This window comes from Electrona antarctica (genome assembly GCF_951216825.1).
Source record: "Electrona antarctica genome assembly, chromosome: 13".
Taxonomy (NCBI): domain Eukaryota; kingdom Metazoa; phylum Chordata; class Actinopteri; order Myctophiformes; family Myctophidae; genus Electrona; species Electrona antarctica.
In genome coordinates this window covers 35,255,527-35,261,526 of record NC_136794.1, presented here as the reverse complement: position 1 = coordinate 35,261,526, position 6,000 = coordinate 35,255,527, and the positions used below count along the sequence as shown (strand labels likewise).

Below are 6,000 nucleotides of genomic sequence, written 5' to 3'. Positions count from 1 at the left end.
TAGATCGACATTTTCCGGCAATAGCCGGTGTATTTGATTTGAGTTCGGTTAAGACAGTCAAGCAAAAATCACAATGCAACCCAAGATAACACACAAAGCGTAATGGTAAATGGTGCATTTATATAGCGCCTTTATCCAAGGAGCTTTATTCAATGTGCATTACATTCACCCATTCACACACACATTCATACACCGATTGCGGCGGAAGCCATGCAAGGTACCAACCAGCACATCGGGAGCAATTTGGGGTTCAGTGTCTTGCCCAAGGACACTTCGACATGTAGACCGGAGGAGCCGGGATTCGAACCGCCGACCCATGGATCATTGGACGACCTGCTCTACCTCCTGAGCCACAGCCGTAATGAAACAATGTCATGCAGCATGAGGAAAACAAATAGTCCAATACATGATCGATATAGCACTAATACATTTTAGCACACTGTGGATTAAAGAGGTTAAACTGATCTTTATGCTCTATGAACTCATTTTGCTGGTGACCCTCTGGAACTGCCCCAAGGACCCATCGGTGGATCCCCGGACCCTGCTTTGAGGACCGATACAGCTGGCTTAAACCGTCTCACACCTTGGCTGTAATCATGCGCCATAATTAATCTGAGCTGACATCGCAGTAAAAAAAATGAAATAACTAAAAAACAGCCAGTCATGCGAATAATTCCTCCTGCTCAGTGGAATAGTTCCGGCTTTTAAGGAGCCAATCTGAGTTATTAATGCAAATGAGGAAGTCATTTCCAGCCACACATAAAACACCTGCACCAGCAGCGTTTTGGCTGCTCAGAGAGGCTGGAAACACATTAGCATCTCTTATCCGTGTTAATACAAATCAATAGGCTTGCGAATCCAAAGAGGTCCAAATGAAGTCAAACTAATGTGCACACATCCACTAGAAAGTGTGAAAGACTTTAGAAGGTTGTGTGCCGGTAAAACAACATTGCATATCTGTCAGGTTATATTATGTCCAACACTGTTACTTTTCGGGATTCTATAATTCAAAAATAGCAAAGCAGATCTACAAGCTCAAAACACCTTTCAAGCTTGTGGAGCATGTTCAAGTAGGGCATTAATTTACTGAAAAAACCCACAAAAAGTTAAAATATTATGGAGATAACAGGTTTCTGCCCGACAGCAACAATATTTAAGGCAGTGACTGCAGAAATTACATTAGGCTAAATGCCATACAGTAGTAGGTACAGTGACTTTCAACCTTTGGAATTTCAAGGACCCCCAGTTTATATGCATGAGGCCAGGCCACGCGGACCCCCACTTTGATGCAATTATTTATCTCTGGGACCCCCACAAAGAAAACTTTATTGTCCATTAAATCTTACATAAAATGGAAATTTGCCTTTGGCACACTAGTAGGCCATTACATTGTATACTGACTGCCAGTGTGCCAAAGGCAAATTTCCATTTATTGTTGTACAGTATACAACAATATAATAATATCAGTTGGCACAAACCAGAGCCATAGAGTAAGACATAGGCTACAACTCTGTTCACTTCATGGGACCAGGCTCTTCTACATAGACTTCTATTGGTTTGTCCCTTTAAAAGGGACAACCGGAAGTTTACGGATCAATGCATTGGAGTCTATGGGCTCACGCGAGTACTGTACAACCATGTGACCAGGTCTTACTCTATGGCTCTGGCACAAAAACCTTCTTCTTTTTTTGTTGCTAAATGGCAATAGGGTCCATTTGGTTAACAACTATCCATCATATAGCTGGGTACCACCTGTAATCCATTCAAGGTGGTATTTGAAATAAACCACAGCTTTGAAGAAATACTTTTTTTAAAACCACTGTTCATATCTGTGTACAAATGGAACATTTTTGCATAGGTCTATTTTTTATTTTTTTTATTGCCAGACACTCCCTACACACCCATGCATGTTTGCAGACAGTCCCTAGAATCAGACTGCAGGTGGGAGTTGACGAGTTCTGCGCATGAGGAACTTAATTGTTTGTTTGACAACAAGCACCGTTAGGAAGTAGGCCTAGGCCTAAAAGACTGAATTAAACAACTTCTAATGGACGTAAGCTTCTAAAACATGTCGAGTAGAGTTGTCACTTAGTTAGTTGTCATGGAGATAAAACAACTAAACCACGGTGGTGTGACTGTTGATAGAGAAGTGAATTATCATCAAAGAACTGCGTCAGGTGGTGTTTGTTTTCTTCCTGATGGAATGGATTTCCCAGGTGAGTTATCCGCCCAGGCTACTGTACGTTAGCTGCTTAGCAATACAGTTCACTTCACTTGTGTGTTATTCTACTGTTATTGTTTTATTGAAATGGTAAAACAAAAAAACAGCAGGCTACTTTATATTTTTAGCTGCAATTTGCAACACTATATGCATTTTTTTTTACTATTAAAGTTGATCGTGTTGCAACACCAGCCATTGACAGCCACATAGGGCTATGGACAAGAGCATGGGAGAGCTAATTAAACAGGTTAAAAACCCACCAACATTGCAGCTGTACGGAAAGCTTGAATTATTATGAAACAAACACTTTGCAGATAGAGGATAATTCAAGCTTTTCATATTCATAATGTTGGTGTAAACATAATACTATCAGATTTTTAGGACTTTTTTGTTTGGATGTGAATGGTCTGTCAATGGCTGGTGTTGCAGCTCTAGATTCAACCCATTATATATAAAAAATAAATCTAGTGTTGCTAGCCTAGTAGTCATTTCGGTCCTTTTTTGACAAACGCGTATAACAACAATATATAATACATGACACACACTTGAGTGGCCCGAAAAGGTGTAGGCTGAAGCTATAACTAAAAGCATATAATTGCCTACTGATCTACAAGCTCACAACGCGTTGCATCACAGCTATTGTGTGAAATATTGAGAAATATACAATCTTGTATGGTGATGAATGATTTTTTTGGGGAGGGGGGGTGGGGGTGTTGGTTCTCAAATAATAGCGATTTAATTCATTTCTGTTTGGTCTTTTTTGGTGTTGTAAACTAAAGGTGCACAAGTAACTTAAATAATTGAATAATATTACACTTAAACAAAGCTAAAACATGGAATAATGCAACTAGCCAATCTAACAAGCTTGTAGATGTGCCATTTCCTATACTTCTTTGAAAATATATTGAACATCTATTTTTTTAACATGGAAATGATTATGATTATGCAAAAAAATATAATTGTGATTATTGCAAATGACTGCGATTAAGGGTAACACTTTTCTGTGTATGTGCATATTACATTCGCTCAAGAACTTGAGCACATAATCCCCACCTGTCCTGTCCTGTCCTGTCCTGTCCTGTCCTGTCCTGTCCTGTCCACCATCAGAGGCCAGCCTCTTCTTAGTGGGACCAGAGACAAGGGCATGGCTACACCACACTGAGTTGGACATACACCAAAGGAGAAGATGGAGCGGGCACATTTGGATTCTAGATACTCTAGGTAAGACATTTCCATTCATGATTATTAATTATTGGTTATTGCTGCTGCCGCTCTGCAGAACCTGTAGCTGCCTGAAATGGTCAATATTATTATTGTTTGTGGTCGGCTATGTAGCCAGCCCATGAATTGATGCGTGTGGACTGTGGAGTGATATGGCATTCCTTAAAAGCCATTAATAATAAATATCAGCGACTGACAATTTGATATGTTGCACCTGTTGATGTGCGCGGCACAGACTGTTGGGCATCCTAATATAGTGTGTGTGTGTGTGTGTGTGTGTGTGTGTGTGTGTGTGTGTGTGTGTGTGTGTGTGTGTGTGTGTGTGTGTGTGTGTGTGTGTGTGTGTGTGTGTGTGTGTGTGTGTGTGTGTGTGTGTGTGTGTGTGTGTGTGTGTGTGTGTGAGAGAGACTTATTAGAACTCGCCTGTGTGTCGAAGAGATGTACTGTAGGTACATGTGCCATTCAACTGGCGGCCCGTGGGCAAAATGTGTTCACAACCCTAACAACACATGATCACAACACATGGATCTAACGTACGCCTCTGATATGCTTCCGTGTTCCCGGAAGTAGGTCAATACCGGTGGTGTCGCTTCAAATGGGGACCGCGCGGGCTGAAAACCGTGGCAGTCTGCACCAACCACTAGATGATGCTGTTGGTGTGGAGTGGCCTAGCTGCACCTTTGACTGTAGCTTAGCCTTAGAGGAAGCTTTTATTACCAAAACCATTCGATACCAGCTGCTACTCCATACCATCACAGAGCTAGTAGGTTATACAGATGTGCCATTTGAGAACTTAACATATCCTGCCATTGGCAATTCAGTAGTCAGTGCATTGTCAGAAACAGAACATCACCGGTGAGAAAGGGGGGCATTTGCCAAGGTGTTATGTTACTTCAGTCAGATAACTCACAAATAGATTTAACCAATATTTATTATAGAATGAGAATACAAGCGTGCATATAATAATTTATCTTGGCGTTCGGCTCTGCTACATTTTCTCCCTGCTCGGGACAATTAAACACCATCATTACACATTAAGAGCAGGGAGATATACAATAACAACCCCCCATGGGGAACAGAAATAACAAAGCCCACCGGTGGCGGTGGGAGCAAACCGTGCATAACAATAACAACAACCAGGAACCATATGCAGGAGGAAGGCAGGAAGAATGCTTGCAGTCTAGGTGAGCTTACAGTTGGGTGCCACCGATATTGTCCCTTATCATTTGACCCATTTAGGCCTGACCTCAACATTTAAAAAAATCCTTCTAAATCCTCCAGTTTTCTGAAATAAATATTTTCACGATTTTTCAAAAATAGCAGACCTACAAGCTCGTAGCGCGCCACTCGGTGGCGCGCTATGAGCTTGTAGATCTGCTATTTTTCAATAGCTAAATTATAACATAATGTTTAAAACACCAAAAGGGGTTCCCGCCCAAAATGGGTTAACTGTCCTTTTGCGCAGATCACGCAAACCTCAGCAAAAAGAAAAGGACAATATCGATGGCCTCCAACTGTATGCAGAAGGAAGGCAGGAAGAATGCTTGCAGTCTAGGTGAGCTTAAATACCCCGCCCAATTGGTCAGCTGACTGCCACATCAGCGTATGACGTGTGGGTCTTGCTAACATAGTGACCCCTCAAGTATATGTAGGCCTATACAGTATGAGCATAGCATAAAGCCGCTCGAGTATATCTGACTGAACTAACTCCGCAAGCTACGTATCATTTCTATTCAGATTCCCTGAATAGATAGAGTTCCTCTGCTGGACACTTCTTTTCAGTAGCAAAGCAGTAGAATTTGCAAGGCTAATCAGTGAAAATATCCTTCAGGAGAAGATCAGGAAAGCGTGAAGAGTTGGAATGGCACATCCGTTGGTGCAATCTACTTGTGTTGATCTTGGCATCCTAGGACATAATATACTTAGGTTGCGGTTGCTTGCAAGAGGCTTCCAATAACCTGGGATGCCCCCCAAAAAACAGCTGAACGGCCAATTCTGTGCACTCTCTTCGGTAGCTCTAGGGTGTGTAAGTATTTGTCCAAGATTTGCTGACTGTTCATTATTACAGCACCTTTTGTAAATACTTGTGTGCTTGTATTGTATTATTATTATTATTATTGTTTATTTGACTAAATCTACAGTTGATTTAGTCGAGTAAAGTGTATTTTGACGGGCCTTGATGGTGTCGTTGCTTGATACATTTATTTGCATTCAGAGCTACAAGCTCACAACGTGTCGCGGCGCATTGTGAGCTTTTTTGTAGATCAGCTAATTTCAGAGCACCTGCGCACAACCAAACATTGATCTCTTCTACACTAGTACCTCCCTAACATTTTAGTCAAGCTTTTATTTGTTGACAAAATTGTCAGTGTTAATTAGTTATAGTTTTAGTAATCATTTAGCTTAGATTTTATTTTGTTTTCGTCAGTGAAAAAAAAGACATTTTTCGTCATAGTTTTGGTCGACAAAATCAACACTGTAGTGGAGAGACATGGTGTTTCCAGCTGACTGTTGTGGTGAGCTGGGCTTTAAAAGGTATTCCACTGATGCACTTATGC

The 6,000-nt window shown here is 41.2% G+C and overlaps 1 protein-coding gene across 2 annotated transcripts in view; it reads left to right on the top strand.

Moving 5' to 3' along the window:
- The first annotated feature begins 1,996 nt into the window (after positions 1–1,996).
- tmeff2a (transmembrane protein with EGF-like and two follistatin-like domains 2a) overlaps positions 1,997–6,000 on the top strand; it is a 365,596-nt gene continuing 361,592 nt past the window's right edge. For both annotated transcript variants that reach the window (XM_079517922.1, XM_079517923.1), the window contains exons 1-2: positions 1,997–2,216; positions 3,329–3,442. The gene's annotated coding sequence lies outside the window, so the exon portion shown is untranslated. The remainder of the gene's footprint in view (positions 2,217–3,328; positions 3,443–6,000) is intronic.